Genomic DNA, 20,042 nt, shown 5'->3' on the forward strand with positions numbered 1-20,042 from the left:
TGAGGCATTTACTGTAAAAGAAAGGTGTTTCTATCCTATCACAAACATAAACATGTTGACTTTGATCAATGCTAACTGGACTTTCATTGGAGCTATAAACAGAAAAACACTACTGAAGATCTGTCATGCTGCGGGTCTTTTCTTCTCGAAAGGCCATGGGGAACCTTTATAGCTAAGTCTTTCAGAAGGACAGTAATACAAAATATATAATCAAATGAACAATAAAGTGGTTCACCAGACACCAAATCAGCCTTCTCCGTGGAGAACTGCATCATAGAGTAAAAAAATCTGGAAAATGCTTCATTTCGTGAGGTGAAAAAAACTCAACACTTTTTATTTAGTTAAAAATAAAAGTTTTATTTTGTTAAAAACAACTATTTTTGAACACTTAATAAATGTCCTAAATGAAAGGTCATATTTTTATCATTTTTATGGTGCTCCAGTATGTTGCTGAAGACAATTTCATTGTAGGCCTTTTTAGACAGTTTTACCAGTTTTACCTACCTCAATGAAATGTGTTAAGGTGAAATATGTTTGATGAAAAGATTAGTAACATATTTTCCCCAGCCTGTGTATGTATATGATGGGATTCCAGCACACACAAGGAAACCATGTTTAGTGATGCACACACCCTTCCCCCTCCAAATGTCAGGAAGCATTGATTGTGAGGTTTTGAGAAGAAGCCCACAGGCATTTTCAGATTTTGTTTGTCTCAACAATGAAATATAGACAATACAAAAACCTGACAGCGTATTTAAAGGTCAGATCTAACTGTGTTGACTTCAATGTGTAACAGACAGTGAAGGAGATATTTGGCAAGAGAAGAAAGTGGGTGAAAATATTAGTTGAAAATGGCCAGAAATTCCTTTTTGTCCTAAATGAAAAAAAACAATGAATGATTTTCTTTTCAGTGTTGGAGAAATATCCATAAATGTTGTTGATGGTAATTTTTCTTGCAAAATTTTGCATCTGATTATCAGTCTTTCTCTGTGTGTCCATGTGGTTGTTGTTAGATTTGTAAAAAATTTGAAACCAAATGTTCTTTCTCAGAATATTTTCTGGGCTGCGATTTTGAGCATCATTGCTTGTGGGCTTTGATAAGAGTGTGAGTGATTTGGAGGCTTCCTGGTAGCAGGATGTGCTCCAAAAGCATTTGCAGATGGACCAAATGAATAAAATTAAGCCTTTTTTATTCTACTGAGAACAATGATACTGATGATTATCCAACACTTTCTTTTGATAAATTGTGAAGCAGGGATAAAATAAAAATAAAATGCGAGTTTCTTTTTGTGATTCCCTTTTCAAAAATCTTTCTGATGGAGTTTTGAATTGTAAAATGCTACTTTTTCAGAGATTAGTCCAATTTTCTGCAGTCTAAATTATATGCCTGGTAAATCCTTGAAACAATCTACAGTGTAACTACTCAAGAAAACAACACTAAAATAGCCTGCATTTTGAGTTTTGTCATCTGTTTATATGCTTTCAGATGATTTTCCATTCTGTTATGAAGCACTTGACTACAATCTCCTCTTGGGTGTGTTTATGTGCTTTGTTTATCATGCATACTCTTTGTTTCACTTTCCATAGACAGTATTCCTGTTCAGTGCTTCAGAGTCTAACCTTGTCATCCTACTGGATAGAGTCATTGACAGAGATGTACTTTTTCCGTCAGTAGAATAGAATAGAAACAGTCTTTTGTGTCCTGCAAGAGGAAATTCAGGTGTACAAAGAGACAAAAGTGAAGTTTAGGAATTACACAAAGTGCTGCTTCCAGTCAGTTCAGTCTGTTTACTTCCCTTAGACACAAAGTTCATGTTATTAATCTAGATGTTGTTATTTCTGATCAAATTCTGCAACTTCATGCACAAAAACAGACTTTTTATTTGTGTCATGATTTTTTTTAAAGTTTCAAACCAACGTTTGCAAAGTATAATATTCAGTGTCTGGTCCTGTCTTTTATGTGAAGCAGTAACAGAGCCAGACCACACACATACAGGCTGATTGTAATCTATCTTCCACATTATCAACTCCTGCTTAGCGAATTTAATCTCAGTCCACAGGCAGTAATCCATCAGATGATAGATTACTCACCAAGGACACCTCCCACCCCCACACATCTTTATTATATGTGACAATCCTCTAGCAGAGAGAGCATCCCATGACACCAGCTGATACCGTGAACAAAACAACTCGCATCCACATGTTGCCTTATGTGCAGCGTATCTTCACATGATCAGATGCACATTTACATCCAACATGCAGGATTGCATGCTAACATGTTGTTCTTTTAGATAGTCACAGTCTTAAGTGCAGCTACTCAAACCATGATTACGTATAAACTAATCTGTATCGGTCTCAGTCATGAGGAAAACATGCTGACTTGTTATCGCATGTTAGAAGAAGCACGTTTATGGGGATTATTGTGATGCAGACGTTTATGAGGGCTATGTAATCACATATAATCTGTGATTAAACAAACTGGACACGGGCCTAATATAAAGCATAATCCCTCTGACCTGGTAGGGACGTATGTCATATTTGCTGCTTAAACCATGTCAGAGACAAACAGGGTTAGCATTGTCTGTAGAAATATACATTATGCTGCTCAGATTATGTTCTGAATCTGTTGCATTCTTACTTTTGCAGGTTTGGGTTTTATTTTATTCTTAGATTTCAGAAAAATAAATGCACTAAACAAGCAAATTGTGTTTCGATAAAGATCTTTTGAGGTTTACACAAGGACATTGCTCCGTTGCTTTATAACTTGACACAGTTGTCAGCAAATTGATTTTTCCCTACAATTTCTGTTGGTTCCTGCTTAAAAAAGCAGTACAAAGTCAGTTTCTCTTTAGTTGCAGTTAAGTAATTTAGATCCTTAAACTGTTTAATATAAGGAAAATATAACATGAGTAATCACAAAAATTAGATTTTTGAGCATATTTGGCTAAAATGTAATTGCTTGATCAACAGAATTAAGAAATCTCTTAAAAAGAACTTTCCTGACAACATAAAGTAGGCTAAAAGATTTGAAGAAGCACCACATCATGCCTGAAATGTTTAAAGTTCAGGACAGAAGGTAAACAAACTGATTCCCATCTTATCAGTCTGGAAAATCTATATATAGAAAAAAGCCATTTCTAAGCTTTTGGGACTCCAGAAAACCACGGTGAGAACTATTTAAGTAAAATGAAACCAGCTGGTCCAAAGTTACTCCAAAAGCTTATTAGCAACTCATTCAGGAGGTAATAACAGAACCTAGAACGACATCTAAAGCACTGCAGACAACACTTACTTCAGTTAAAGTCAGGTTTCATGATTCACTGATAACAAAACATGCTGTGTAAAGATTCTCTGCACTAATAAGACTAAAATAGTAACTGTAGTGATGGTTGTGAGATGATGTTGGGCTGCTTTGCTGCCCCAGGACTTAAACCACTTCATATAATTAATGGAACCATGAATTTTGCTCTCTGGCAGGATATCCTGAAGATGAATGTCCAGACATCAGCTGGACCTTAAACTGGAGTGCACTTCGATTACAAAGCAGGACAATGGCTAAAAAACCCCCCAACAACAATAAAAAACAAAAGAATGGAGCAATCTTCAATGGTCAGTGTGGGAGAGGCAGGTTATTGTAAGGACAAGAAGCCAGATCATTACTATGTTTACACAGTGATTCCAAAACACAATTGCAGTGAAATGCTTCAGGCAGATTTCTGTATGAAAAGTAAATCTTTTTAAACCATGCCAACCTATTTCTGTTTTTCTAATTCCGTCTACTGTCTGTTGTTTCACATTGACTCATTTTCATTTTGGTTTTTCAGTTCTGATCTTGCCTTTGGGCTGCTTCGGGGCTGCCTGTGTTGCACTGTCTCTCCTTTGTAGCTTCACTCAGGTTCTTTTTAGCTTTGTCAAAAAGACAGCAAACATGTCAGATTATTTCAAGGTGGATATTCAGTTGCCAAATAGTAATTCATTCTAAAACAATTGTTGAACAATGGATATATAATGATTATACAGATTTTATAATGGCAGGAAAACCTTGTTAAACTTATTTTAATTTAAAGAGCTAGGATTACATTTTGGCAGTTTGAGGAATGGATAATTTTATGCATAGAAACAGAGAAGATGCTGATTTTATGAAGAACTACCAGCAGAGATGGAAAGATGCCAAGGAGTCTGCATTAGTCTGAGATCAGAGTATCATGTAATGATCCTTCTGCTCTTCTCGATGTTCATTCATGTATGTGCGCTTGGCATGGTTAATCGCTCTGATAGTGATATCTCGTCAGCCTCCCTGTATGCCTGCTCATCACTGCTTCAGCTTGCTTATCAGCCTCCAGCTCAGCCAATGGGTCTGCTGCTAAGCAGGTCACCAGCCATGCTCTCAGAACACCACCAACCAGAAAAGCCACACAGTAATTGCTCCCTCATCTTGTGGCACCACAGAAATGTCAAGTAGTGTTAATATTATATGCCCTCGATGGGACACATGAGAGATTTGCTGCAGAAGAAGCTTACTTAAATATAATGTAGCTCCTTAAACCTAGATAATATGTGTACAGTTAAAATCAGATGTTTACATATGTTGGATAAAAAGACACACACTTTTTTCCCTCACTATCCGAAGTTAAATCAGACCAGACTTCTCTTGCGTTAGGTCAATTAGAATTACCAAAATTATTTCTATTTGCTAAATGCAACAAGAAGAACATGTCAGAGATTTATTTATTAGGACTTTCCAAATCAGAAGTTTACATGCAGAGTGGTATGGAGATAGATTCTGGAAATTGACCCCAGAATAAAAGCCAAATACCTGTGAAAAGCCATTCGATGAGGAGGAAACCATTACTCCAAAAGGAAAAAGCCAGACGGCAGTTTGCAAATGTACACAGGGACAAAAATCTTCATTTTTGGAGACATGTCCTGTAGTCTGATGAAACTAAAGTGGAACAATTTGGCCATCATGTTTCATGGTTGCATCATAGGGATGAACATTTGGAGCCTAGCCTTTCCATGTCAGTTCCCTGGATGTTCATCAGTGTTAGCATACTGGGTCTGCACCTGCCTGTGGGAATACAGTACACCTTCAGCTCCTCGCTGACCAGAAGATGGTCATACAAAAACAATACAGACTTCCTACTTCTCAAAATACTGTCAAAATATACGAGAATTCAGACTCAAACAGTAGCACAAATGACCAATCTGTAGCTGCGTTGACCATGGACCATAAATTGGAATATAAAAAAAATAATAAATTAAATATATATATATATATATATACAAAATTGGAGGTTTAATGGAAGCCTCCAATTTTGAAAAACGGTGTTTTTTCTGCTGTATGAAATTTATTCTATTTCACAAAGATTATTGTTTCACAAAACGAGTTGTGTGACCAACAACCAGATGTTACTACTGGCGGAAAAGATGAAGAAGATGACGGGAAGTGGTTGGAGGACCATGTTTTTTAATGACTTATCGCATAATTTGAATCGTGCTTCTTATATAATGGAAACATTGCAATTGCGAAATTGTTTAGTTTTTTTTTCTTTACCTTAGGAGATTATTGAAAAAGTTTTGCGCACATTTGGAGTGGAAACAAAGCTGGTTTGTCATGTCAATATAACCATCATCATCCTGACTGTTGGATGTGGGAATTTCCGCTTTAATATTTTCCAACAGTGCTTGAGTTGTTGTCACCTCACAATTTTATTTACTAGATGTATCTGTAATCTTTAGAAAGCCTTGTGCATGGACAACCAAAAGATAATCTTTTCTGATGTTGTTCCCTTATGGCGCCCTCTTGTGGTGTACTTCACCAAGCAGAAATACATTTTACCAATTATGAAAGAAACACAGATTTCACCAGATGAAGTAAGAAGCTCACAACGGACCTCGATACAGACTTTGCCTTGATGAGAAATATCTTATCTTAGCAAGATGTAGTGTCACGAGATTTCTACATCCTACAATTTCTGGTTTTCTGTTTTTTAACTTTGATTGTCGTGAGGCAGTAAATCAATACGAGAGTGAAGACATCTTTTGTCTTGATTGCACCAACTTAAAGTCTTTCAATCATCTGCTGATAAAAACACTTTGTTTACTGAAAAAGATGACTGGTTTGAATTGAGCCTTCAGTTCTATAGGCATTTTCCATATCTAGATCATAAATTGTTTGTATTTTCACATTATTTATGTTGTCTGTGCTATCACAACTGACCAAATACAACTAAACCAGTTTCCTCCTGCTGGGTACACCACCACCCAGTTATGATACACTGCTGGCCATGTACTGAATATGCCTCGCCATGTAATGAAACATGTCTTGTTTGAGTGATTTTGGAAGCATTTCTTCCATTTTGGCCCCAAAGAGCAGCGCTGGACCGGAGCCAAGATGGCAGATGGAAGCTTGTCTGCAGGGTTTGGATTCCTGCACAATTTCTAAGACGGCAAACACAGACAACTGGGTGGAGGAAGATGCTACCATGACGAGGATGATGGTTTTTTATTGTTTCTCTGTGTGTTAATTTCTCCTTTCTGATGCAGTATCGATTCATCCCTGCAGTTTTTACTTACTGTCTTCATTTTGCTTCCATACATAAAAGTTTTTCTCTATATTTTAATGATAATTCAGACCCAGGAGAAATGAAAATTCTCCTTGCTCACCTTCAGTTTTTTTTATTATGCATTAGTAAACAAATTGCTATAATTTCCCAGATGTTAAGTCCTCATATAGTTATTTACGCATACATTTTAAAACCAGGGTGAATTGCTTCCTTTGCAGCAGTGTGTTTTTAAATGCTTTGATTCTGATTAATGATTAAAAAAAATAATTAAATTACAATTTTGCTCTTCTTTGCTGTATCTGATTAAAATTAAGAAATAATGAGGTGGCTTTGACTTTATCTGCAAATTTGGCTTGAAGTTGGTTCCACTGAACCATTTAATTAAGAAATTCTTGAATTTCTGAATACCTTTTGGTTCTGTTTTCATTATTTATTTTTTGTCTTTCTTTTAGCCTTGTAGTGAATTTTGTATACATTTCCTTCCCTTCCAGTCTTTTACCATCGCCATCCTGTTTGCTTCGGTCTCTATCCATCCCTCCTGACTGTCATCCCTCTGCATCCCTTTCTCTCCTCCATTACTATCTCTCTCTCTCTCTCTTTCCCGGAGCAGAATGTATACACCGGGTTGCCATAGCAACCGGAGGAGGCCACATGAGGCGGCGGATGAACAAAAGAGCCAGTTAGCATGTTTTCCACCATGAAGAGAGAGAAAGAGAGGGAGAGAATGAATGATGGAGATGGAGGACAATCAGCTTTCATTTTTCATAGGCGACGGGTTTTGGTGTGCGTGGAAAAACCTGGAGGAGTACCTGGTGAGGGAGGTCGGGGGGAGGGGTGGATGGATGGTGTGGGTGAAACAAGTTCATAAATGAAACAGAAGGAGAAAGAGAAAGAGGAGAAAAATTATGAAGAAATAGGAGAGGTTAAGACAAAAAGCTTAAAACAATAAACGACACGATGATCATTAAAGCAGAGAATTCACATTGATTTCACTCTGAGGTGGACAAGATGGCAAATTTTAATGAGAAAGAATGATCATTGTTTATTCAAATAGTTAAAAAAAAATGCCATGAAATGTCATATCTTGAGTTGGAGGCTGCCTGAAGATTGAAGCTGTTGCACATTATTGTCGATATCATGTCTTCCAGATGGCAGGAGGTTCAACAGCTCACTGAAGGGTTGAGAGGGATCACCTTCAATACTGAAAGCTTTTCTCCTTCCATCGCGCTTCAAAGAAGAAGGGGAGGTAAATGAAACTCTCAGCCATTTTATTTGACTAGTACTGCACTTCCTCTAAAAGCAAGTGAGCATCTTTTTTGCTTGAAAATAATTAGAAATCAGCTAAAATTAATTCTATACAACATGAATTCAAAAGGTTAGTAGATTCCCAAATCAACTGTGCCAAACATGGTATAATCATTGATCTGTTTCATATTTTTTGCATCTTAACAGCAAACCAAATAGTATTTAAATGGGGTTATAAATGTTATGTATTACAGCAGAAAATGTCATCTACAGTCTTCCTTGTTTCCACTCTTTGGGGTTCAGCCAATCAGCACTTGCTGAAATCAATGGCGCTCCTGGATTGGCTGCCAATGGCACATCAAGTTAGGCATTTTAGCTTGTGGAGCCGCATTTCTTTTGAATATCCTTGATGTTTTCAACCATAAAACGTGAGAATAAGCAGATTTTATGCAAATAATTTGCAGTTATATTTCACAGAAAGATCTTCAGTTAGTTAGTTATAATCAAGTTATTAATTACTGTAAATCACAATTAGAAAGAATACTTCAGACTCAAACTATTAGTTTTTCTCTAATTAACATGTCTCTATTCCAGTTTCTAAAGCTGTCTACTATTTATCTGAAAGGATAATGAAAATCCAAATGAGGATTTGAAGTGTGTAAAAACTTTGGCCTGCAGCCTAAATGATCACAAAATGATCGTTTTCTGAGTGTGCTTCTCTTGTTCCGCCATAAAATACGACTCCAAATAACCACATTATACCATTAAGTAAATTAGTACTTAAAGTTTATTATCAGCAGTTCAGCTGATTGCAGCTGTGCCATTGTTTCTCTGAGTAAACGTAAGGCTCATGACCCTCCATATACATGAGTCCTTAAGGGCACAAGTGGGACAACCATATTCAATTATCCTGCCGATTAAAACTCGTCGGTGATGGAGTGTGCGTGTGTTTGGGTGTGTGAGCAAATATAATTACACCAATTAAACCATGGAGTCGCCTCAGAGTGTGTGTGTGTGTAAAACCTGGCAGCAGCAGCATGTAGGAGTTGGTGTGTGTGTGGTGATGGGTATGGTGTTTGGTTGTCTGCTTTATCTGGTATGTATGTGTGTGTGTGTGTGATAATGTAGATTCATGTGCGTGTGTGTGGGTGTTGACATTCTGGCAGAGCACTTCTCTTCACCCCCCCCCCCCTCCCCCAAACCCGACTTCTTTGGGCTTGGCTGCCTTCTGGGAGTTGGAGGCGCTCAGAGCTTGTTTGCAGAAAAAAGGGAAGAAATGGATGGAGACATGGAGAGAAATATGTATACATGATGAATAAAATATATAATTTGACATTTAGTGGGTCTAATGACTTTAGCTTACTGTGTGTTAAAAAAAAGAAGTCAGATGTGAAACCTTGTAGAGTGAAAAGCACTTTTTTAATATTAATTGAATATAAGCTGACTAAATAAGGGTTGTTGCTTTTGGCAAAACTGCATTTTAACAACAGAAATGAGAAAAGAATGTTACTGTAAATGGATGCAAAGTGGATATCAGCCCAGTGGTTCTTTACATGCAGCGTGAATAACTACAGATTTTCTCAGTCGCTTTGGTCAGAACAGAATTTCTCAAAACAGAATTGAAATTCTCAAAACTACGTGTTCAGTCTTCATTTCATTTTCTCACTTGTGCACACCAAAAATGTTGTTGCTCATTTCTGTGGGCAAATTGCAAATACTTCCATGCAAGTGATAATATGCAAATTCTCAACTTTTTCCTACATTTCCATTTGCTGATCAAAATGTTTGTGCAAATTTTGAGAAGGATTTGATAAATGCACCAAAGAATCAGAGAAAAACTGTAATACCACAGCATTACTAATTAGAAGTTCGTAGAACCTCTTGGTATAAAAATGTTTTTCTTTATGGATTAGCAACTTGGGGTTGGTGTGAAACTTAACAGGACAAAAAGATTTGCTGTTGTCACAGTTGATGTCCAAACTATTTTTGCATCTCAAGTGAATTTCAGCAACAGACCAAATGTAGCTTCATTCATTGTTTTAACAATAAACAATGGTGCTCATTACAAGGAGCAAACTTCTTGGATTTATTTACACCTTCACCTTCTTGCCTAGAAAACTTTAATAAGATGTACAACATTCATCATTCTCAATATGTTGTCACATCATCCACAATCAGACCAAATAATTCCAACACTCTGACAGATACTATTTGACAGTAGGGTGTTCAAAACAGCAGGCATCTCACCAAACCGATGTAACCCCCCCCGACATCTTCTGGTGATGTTTGGGTCCGTTTCCCCCACACAATCCTTTAACCGGATCAGAAGTCCCTGTTGTTTAGCCGAAGGGCGGCCGCAGTAAACAAGCCTGTCAGTTTAAATTGAGTCTTAAAGAAACTACCGGTTAAAGTCAGTGGGCGACAAGAAGGACTTAATTTATGTTGACTCTGTTTACCCACTCTGACCACAACACAGTTAAAGCCACAACAGAGCTGTTAAGTTATATTAAACCACTCAGTGCTAGCAGACTGACAGTGATAATGTGGAAGACTCAACTGCAGACAGACAGACAGATAGATATTCTTTCTCTACTCAGCCTTTTTTCTATAAGTGAAAAAATCTGCTAGTGGAAAAACATGCTCCAATATCTGGCTGAAAAGTTACTTTCAAGTTAGTTTTGACTTATTTTAAATACAGAGATTTTTCCAGTAGAAACTAGACAAAAATCTTTGGAAAGATTTGGTGTTTTTTCAGTGCAGGAGTTCATTGGTGCTGATTGCAGGTTCAGATTTATTCCCAACTTAACAAAGAGAGAACCTTTAAAGTTTTTTTTCCTCATTATAAGTTCAAAAAGCAAAACGATACATATGAGCAATTTAGCTCATCATTTAAATGTTTTCACGCCGTTATTGTTTTCCAGCATTTTTCATTGTATCCACCAAATTAAACTGTTTTGCTGAATAACTTAAAAACATAAAGATAAATTAAACTGTAAAAATAGATCATATTTAAAAGAATAGCCAGTTCATTCTCACATAATGTTTTCCACAAACTATAGTTCTAGTGCTGACTTACTAGAAGCTTTGACGCCTAAACAAAAATGATGAGTAGCGAAAAGTATTAGAAGAAGCAGCAGAATGAACACAGGAGAAATTACACTCGTCTGTATTTTTCCAGCTCTGCACATTATTTGTCTTGTAGATGGACTAATTACCATTTTCCTCTAAGCCAATAGCTATTAGGCTGTTAAACTATTAACACTTTCTGCTGTTGCCAGAAATCATTTCATGCAAATGAGCCAAAACTTTCTGAACCAACCACATAAAAGACAGAAAATCACCTTGAGAAAAAAAACTTCAGGTGTTTACGTTGTAATTGAAAACAGTTCACTTGTCAACCTTATGTGACTTAAAGTCCCTTTGATGGCAACCAAGAGATTTCACTCACTTCAATTGCACACATGAAAGGTTAGCCAGGGTTGAACTTATATATTTTCTGTCATCGTTCAATAATACATTCACTAATCTCATGCAGTATTCAAGGAACATCTTATTCCATTTCCTCGCATCTATTTTAGGTATAACTCTCAAAAGAATAAAGGAAAACCTCTCCTGATTTTCTGTGATTCTGTTTGGTCGTCTGCTAATCAGTAAGCAGATGTGTACGAGGGACAGATGCCTCACTCAGTCTCCTCCCTCACATCTCTGTGACCCACAACCCCAACCAACCAAAAGATAATGTTGTCTGAGTTTCTTACATTATCCAGTTGGAAAATGTTGAAATTAAAGAGCTTTCAGTGAGAGAAAAAAAATCTCATCTGTATGCACAGTTATTGGCTGTAGATAATATAGTTCTTTGTTGCAGTGATTTAATCCCAGAATTTGAGTGTCTGGAATTAGAGAGGGTAATAATTGTGCTACTGACACTTTTAACAGACTGTATAAAATAAATGTACCAAGGCACTCCTATTTTGTACTTTGAAGTATTAAACCGATTACATTTTCTAGAAACTTCTTTTTAGTAATGCATGTTTTCACACAGGCCCATTTCTATTGACCACTTTTCAAATTGGGAGACAAGAAAACATAATCCAAGGAAAGACAGAGAAATATGTTTTATCTGCCAGGTATGCTGCGAGAACAAAATGATGTAATTCTGTCCTTGTAGCTTGTCCTTTATATATAAGAACTTTTTTTTTTTAGTGTTTCACAAATATTGCACGATTGGACAGAAATATGAAGTTGTGATGTTTGAGGTTCAGAAATCCTGCAGGTGGAGGGAACTTTAAAGATTTCCCAGGAGTTCTGCACTTGAATTCTTGCAAAGTATGAAAAAATGTTAAACATTTTACATAAATATCTGGACATATTTCAAAAAGAAATCCGGTTGCTTACATGTTTCTGCTGGATGCCTTCACACCAGAGGCTGCGCTAGACCTTTTCATCAAAATCTCTTTTGACTCCTAATTTTTTAACATAATAATGATATATGCAGTAGTATTTATTTATTTTAGCTAATATTCCATTGGAAAAAGCTGAACTTATTTCAAAGTATGAAATGTCCTGCTAAATGTCTTCAAACACACTCAGAGCTGTCTACTTGTGACGCAACCATCTAAAATGCATTTCAGATTTGTTTTACATGGTTGCATCACAATCTAAAGTGTATTTTGTTTCCAGTTGTAAACACAGAATGAGGCTAAATTATTGTATTGCCTTGTTGCTGAAAATGTGCTATATAAATAAAATTACCTTTACCTAAATTTGCCCCACTTTAAAACTCACAATTTATTTTTGGTGGAAATCTCTTGAAGCTGTAATCAGCAGCTTCACCAGAACAACTGAAGCACTCTTCTCATTCAAACAATCAGTGCTTTGAGTGAAAAGACTTAAAAAATTCTGCTAAAAGACTCTGGAAAAGGAACATGACACATCTGCTTGGTTCCACACTGCAGTACAGACATGATGCTAATGACCGTAATCCAAGTCAGTCAAGCCATCAGCATGAATTAAGAAAAGATTATGATTATGGTTAATGTGTCTAAGTAGAAACACAATTCACAGGATTTTTTAAAATTGTCACATGTAAGTTTTAACAATATAAACTTGAGTTGATATGCTGCAACTTGCAGATTTTCTATCAAACTGATGGAGAAGGACAGGCCTTATTGTAGGAAGATTCTTTCAGACTGTACAATTTTAGCATGGAAAATGTAAATTTTCTAAATTTAGTGAAGACAAATTATGTCAGTGTAAAGGAATGTAACTAATCTCAAATGATATAAATGCAATAATTAGTCAGCAAAAGCTGAAGTAAAAAAATTAATTTGCTGAGTGGTTTTTCAGTTTGCCGGCCACCCTTGTAGATCAGATGATTCATCATGCAGGCAGCTGCTAAACCTTCCCTCAAATGCAGAGTAAGCTGCTGTTAAAATGTGCTTCCTCTTCTTCTGCACCCCCACACCGAAAATCCTATTTCTCAGATTTACACGCCACGGATCGCCCAGGTTTTTCTCAAGTATTTTTCACACCAGTCGAGTATTAATGTCCCAGGGAGCTGTAGGGCTTCACTTTGTACCGAGTACTTGTTTCTTCAATTAGATCTCAGCAGGGTGGAGGGGTACAATGTCGTAGTCGCCGCAGGCCTTCTCCCACTCTCTCAGCTTCTTCACACACTCAGGAGTGGGTTGATGGGATTAAAGGGACATGCATTGGTTTGGGTGGAACTCCGGGTATATTAGCAGGGACTCCATTATGACGATCTAAGAAGACGATGTATGGTACGTTTAAATATTGCAGATATTAAGCAGACAAATAGATCCTGCAGATGTTTTACTCAAAGCTGGGATTCTTACTTGGTAGACGGAGAGGTAAATTGATTTGTATTAAGGGCCCAATTAAAAGTAAACAAGTTATTGAGCAATGCACATCTTTATTGTGTGTTTATTTTAGACGTTGAGTCTAGTTCAGGAGGGAGTTCATGTTGGCATAATCTACTTAATCTGATTGAGGGCAAGCTCATCTTCACAGCCTCAATAATTGATAGCACCATCTGCTGTGGTGCCGGTCCACCGCAATGCAAAGAATTAGGTTACAACACCACAAGCTAATTGCATTTTACCTTTGTTTGATCAAAGACAATTGACACGAGGTAATTAATGTAGCTCGGATCTGATGTCTTATACATATATGATGTCTGTAAATGTTTCGGTTTGTGGACAGGTACAGTCGGTTTTACATTACACTCCACCGGATCTACTTTGATTAAGTTATACAAGCTTTTGCAGCAAAAATAAATAAATACATTTAAAGTAAATAAGAGTTTTTTTCTAAGCATTTGGAACTTTTCACACAAAATTTCTACATTTCTTACTCTTTCAGCACAAAGTTTAAGTATACAAATTAATAATTGTGTGGTAAATGTGAAGAGATGATGCAATGTTTGACCAAAGCTGTAATTTTTACCACTTTACTCAACTTTACTCATTTTAAAGTTCTCTATTTACTAGAGTAGTGCTAAAGAAAGTGATTTTTATTTTCAGAACCATTGCATCAAAGTTTTATTTGTTTAATGTAACCAGAATTAGTTTTGCCCCCATCGAGTAATAGCTTCATAGATTAGAGGGATTATTATTTCATGCTGCATTCAGGTTAAATTAAATTCAAATAAACTACTTTTAAGATGCTGTCACTTGGTTCATATCCTGCCATGTTTGCTGGTGTCTTAAAAAACACTGTTTTTGGTCAGAATATGTAGAAATGTGGTTTCGTGTAAGATGCAGAGTGTTGGATTCACACTGTGCTGCAGTGTCATGACCGGGTATGTTACTTTTCTGTTTTATTTATGTACTTTTCATAGTACAAGTTCATCTGGAAATAAAATTTCAATGCTGTTTGAGATCCACCAAGAGGTTAATTAGTCGGATAATCATTAGCCAAATTAATCAAACAATAATAAGACACATTAACCTTCAGTTTGAGTTGCATTGTTTCTGTAGCAGCAATGCATATACAGTATGTGCTATACATAAAAAAGAAGTTCAAATGAATTTTTGAGATGTCTAAAATAATCTGTGGCAGAATTGTTTATGTTGGGATTAAACTCTGTGCTACAGCGCTAAAACGAAATGCTAAAATGTAGTATTGTGCCTGAGGTTTTAACTACGAAAAGTTATGACGGCTTATTTGTGCCCATTCTATGGATTCAGACAATAAATAATATGTAAAGATAGAAGCAGATAGAGCAGACTCTGGTTTAATATTATGAAAATCACCAGAGATCCAAATAAAGAGCTTATTTTATATATTGAAAAACTGCATTGGACAGTAGACTGAGAGTAAATTTTTAATGTCCAAGTCAGACAAGACATCATTTTAATCCATGTTATAAATGCCAAGAGTTTCTGGTTTTAACAGTAAAACATTTAGTTTTCTCAAAGGTTAGGGTTTACTGTCACCTTGTAGTATAAATAAAACAGTATTAAAGAAAAATTTCACCTTGTAGGATCATTGGAGCGTTTACTGTGACTCCTTAACTCAGTAAACATGTGAACTGTATAATCTATTTGAGGTTCTAGTACAAGAGTCAGTTGGCTATCTTTGGTTAAAAGTCACTTCGTCAGCACATTAGATTTTATAGGAATCAATTTCAGTGACCGTTGATATATAAGTGTGTGTGTTTTTACAGGGTAATCTGTGTTTCTTTGACGAATGAGTCCACAAATTGCATTTCCGATAAATGGCTTCTACATCCAATCTCAGATGAACATCAGCTGCATGTGGAGTCCACGTCTGTTTTTCACATGACCAGACCGTGTTTGTGTTGTTCTTTTGTTTGGCATCTAAATAATTCATTGCCAAGCATTGTTTTAACATCTTTAATTTACAGCACAGAGACCGATAACACACACAGTTTTCCCAAGTGATGCGATGGTGGCACTGGCAGGAAATAATGTGCCAATATATCTGAAACTTAAACAGTTTTATTAATGATATAAACATCAAATGCATGGAAATAGAGATAGAAGATGGGCTTTCTTAAATTAATCTCACAAGAGAAGTAAAACCTAACATGTTACCTTTAAATAAAGATACATTGGAGGATTTTAGGCTTTTGGTTTCGTTTGTTTAATTCAGCTCTTATTAGAGGATAAATGCACAAAACCAAGACATTATGGTGGTGTAAAGGCAGAAATACAGCTTCAGTGAGATACTTTTCTTATTTAGAAAAGTAAAGTGACAAATGACATTTTTCATTTTTACTGCTCTTTCTGATAAATTATTGAAACATAATGCAAAACTCAGATTGAAACATTATGCAGACGTGGTAAGCATTGCAGTATTTTCCCTCCCTTTTTGTTTTCATGCTATCCTGGCCCACAGGATCACGATAAAAAGCTCTTCTCATTCTTCTTCCTGTACTCATCGGGCCACAATAGGCGAAAGAAAAATCGTGTTGGAGAAACACTGAAATAAAAGCCGAACGCAGGGCATTTCAGGCTTTCACCTGAGAGGCAGTACAAGGCTGAGAGCTTTTGTTACAAGTACCTGTGGTTTTCTTTCTCATATTGCAGCGTTGTTCAGCAGAAGAGGAGGAGAATCTGGGGAGTGAACCCTTATACATCTTATACATGCACAGCACAAGCTCATCCTCTGAACAACCTCCCCCCACTGAGGAAAAGCTCTTTGTTTTATCAGAGCTTTGTCCCAGAGACTGCTTGTTTTCTGAGCCGGGATAGTTTCATTCTTTGTGGTTGACCTAAAAATGTGTCCATATTCGAGTTACAAAATGTGCATTTTTACCTCACAAAGATGTTTGCATCGTGCTTTTATATCGTTAAAGATAGATATGCAAACAAACAGCAGGACAAGACACGTCCACATATGTTTCTGCATCCCCAGCATTCAGTTTTTATGCACCACAAATCTGGAACAAACTTCCGGAAAACTGAAAAGATGCTGAAGCACTGAGTTCCTTTAAACCAAAGCTGAATCCCCTCCTGTTTAAAGCTGTGATTGATTTCTAGTGCCTGGAACATTGATCACTATATTTGATGCTTGCTTGACGATTTTGATGATGGCGTTTGACAAAATGTAACGTTTATTTGTTGTTCCACAATTGGTTACTGTATGGTACTAAGGTTTTATGCTTTGTTGCAGTTCAAAGTGTTCAAGGTAGCATTCAGCAGTTATGTATTTTGTCATTGTCAAAGAGTACTAAAACCAAGCTGACATTCAATGCTGTTTAATTCCTCTTTAAATAACACCACTTCCCCTTTTGTTCTACTTGAGTAAACATGGTTATTCATGAATCAACTGGCAATGAAATGCTTTAACTGTTGATCCAAATCTGGAGGCTTACCTGAGCTCAGTGTAGTTCAGCTCCACTGCTTGAATCAATCCCCCCCAACAGAAATCAAACAGCACAATCCATTGTTTGAGGATTAGAGGCAAAGGTTTTTGAGACATTTGTTCTATTTCCTCCTCAGCAGAGGTAAGAGACGGGGGGTAAATCAGCTGGCCACCAGCCGGCTGCAGCCCAAATACCGTGTAGTATGTAGGTTAAAGACTGACCTCCATGTCTGGTAATATTCTTTAGCCAGACAATTAGCATGAAATTCATGCATGCAGCATTGTACTTTACCCTGTAATTTGTCTAATTTTTTGGGGGAGGATGTAAAGAATGAATGAAACATGGACAGACGGAGTAAAAGTCTTCAGCTTACTTTGCTTTAAAATCAGTCAAGACAACAGGGAGACAGACAGTCATAACTCACAATATCATCAGTTTAATTCAGAAATCTTTTATCTAAAGGAATTGGATCTACGAGTCTGTGCGGAACATCATTTGTCTTTGCACTTGCAGCACATATTGAAAACCTATGACTAAAAAGCTCTAAAAAGCAATTATTGAATTTAAAAAACACACATCACACCAAAATACAGTGCATCAGGCACGGATTTGCTACATTTAAATGAATGCAGCTGGTTTATTTATTTGTTTCTCAACAATGTCAGTGTTGTGTCTATGTCCAAGAACAAGGTCAATGTCGTGTGTGTTTCTGTCTCCCTGAGTGATTCAGAGTCATTTAATTACATTTGCTGGAGGAGCTGGTCTCCAGTCGGTCCTCATCACTTTCCCTCTGTCTCATTTTCCTTTCTGTCGTTGTCCTGCCTCACAACAATTCCTCTAGCCTCCACCCATTAGTCACACACATGCAGCGTCATGTACACCCACAAAATCCTTCTCCGGAGCCTGGTTGGTACGGGGAGAAACCCACATTTTTGCACATACTAACACATATTTGTATTTCGGAACAAAGAGCCGTGGATGCAGGCAGACACATACATTAACCAAAGGAGTGCAGGGTCACGGATTGCAGTCTTTTTACATCAGGTTCTGAATATTAATGTGTGGGGACGGATAAGCAGCCGTGACAATCCCTTTAAAGCCCTGCTATTCTCTGGTTGGTGCATCTGGTTAATGTATGCCAATCTTTAGCTTAAATTTATGCAAATTTGGGTTTTTAGGTGATGTGCACTGTGATTTTTTTTGGTTCCAGTCTGTGTTTCTCTATTTCCTTCTAAATATCTTGATACATTTTAAATGATTCAAATAATTTTAAAAAATATTTCTTTCTGCTTCACCTGTCCAGAAGGGGGCAGCAGCTGTGCTTGCAGCTATCACCCTCCTCATGTGTTATCTTTACATTATTGTAAAAAGAAAAAGGAAGACTACCTTTCCATCAAAAAATAAAAAGATTTTTGAGTTTGAAAAGTCACAAATTTGCTAGAAAAACACTATTTGTCTCAGAAAATTTCCAGAAAAACCAAGGAAGTATCTAAGACTGAGAAGTTGAAAGTCTTGCCCCAGGTACAATCTAGTTATTTCCCCAAAAGTCTTAAAGAAAGGCTCTGAGCTCCAAATGTCTGCAGTGGCTTCCCCCGATGAAGACATCTTTTGTTATACAGAGCAATGTTTAGCCATTCAAAAGTCATCGCCTGCATAAAGATGCGACACGCACAGCGTGAGATTAATCAGGCTCGATTAGAGATGGCGCCGCTTGCTTCTTAGCTCCCCTTGGCTTCTCTTAACCGTTGCTGCCTCACCCTTGACCCTTAGCCCTGCTCCTCCTCCTCCAGCCCTCATCGTCTACCAAATCCTTTAATCTGGTCTCCTCGGTGACCCTTTCCTTTATTCTGTCGACTGGTACAAGTCTGTGCCCACGCCCCATGAAATCTGTTGGTCAGCACTCCTAGCTTAGCCACTCTCCTCCTGGGAAGAAGAAGAAGAGGGGGGAAAAAGGAAGCAGGAAAGAGAGCTTATGGCTGGAGTACAATTAATCAAGAGGGATTAAAAAACAGACTGAGCGCGAACGACTGCAGTTCATTTTGTAACCTACTTTTTCTAGGACTGCTGTGTTTAATGAAGTGCTTTTTGCTCCACTTCTGCCATAAATGCTACATATTTCAGATGTGCCTCCTTCTGATGTTGCTTTATTGACAGAAGTTGCAGAAATCACACCAGAGAGAGTTAAAAATTTAACTATGAAAGTTATCATAGCATGTAATCAAGCCAGATTCTTAGCTTTACCTAGATTTACCTTTTCATTAAAACCTGATTCCATCCACACAAGTTTAAATGAACTAAAATACAACATTTATTTGTTGAAAAGATTAACATAGATTGATTTAAAAGCTATTAACAAGAGTGATTTAGTTTAGTGTTGTCATCAGTCATGGAGTTTTTGTTCCCGACATGGATGTGTTATTTTAGAAGAGTTATGAACCTTTTCTGATTCAAAGTTGTAGTAATAAAAAAAACAATGTCATATACTTAGAGAGTCAGTAGAAAAATAAATAGTGTTTTTAAGGATACTTTTAGCTAACAACTCTGGAAGGTCTAGTTCTTTTAGCTCTTACTGCAGCATTTGATACTGTTGATCACAGTATTCTTATCTCAAAGGTGCAGAATTGGATTTGCCTCATATGTATCTAAGTGAGAGAATATTTAAATTTGATACAGAGAGGTTCCTCTGCGCTCCAGCCCTCCTGTCATGGAAGATTCCCCAGGAATCAATTCTTGGTCCTCTCCTTATCTTTGTACTGGTTCCCTCTGTAGTCTTTTCCTAGAACATTTCTGCTTCATTCAACCCTCAGTTAGCAATCTTGAAGACATCAAAGCTTATGCGGCTCCAAATCTTCTGAGCTTCAGCGAAAGAAAAACAAAGG

The sequence above is a fragment of the Xiphophorus couchianus genome, chromosome 14 (assembly GCF_001444195.1).
Source record: "Xiphophorus couchianus chromosome 14, X_couchianus-1.0, whole genome shotgun sequence".
NCBI classification, from domain to species: domain Eukaryota; kingdom Metazoa; phylum Chordata; class Actinopteri; order Cyprinodontiformes; family Poeciliidae; genus Xiphophorus; species Xiphophorus couchianus.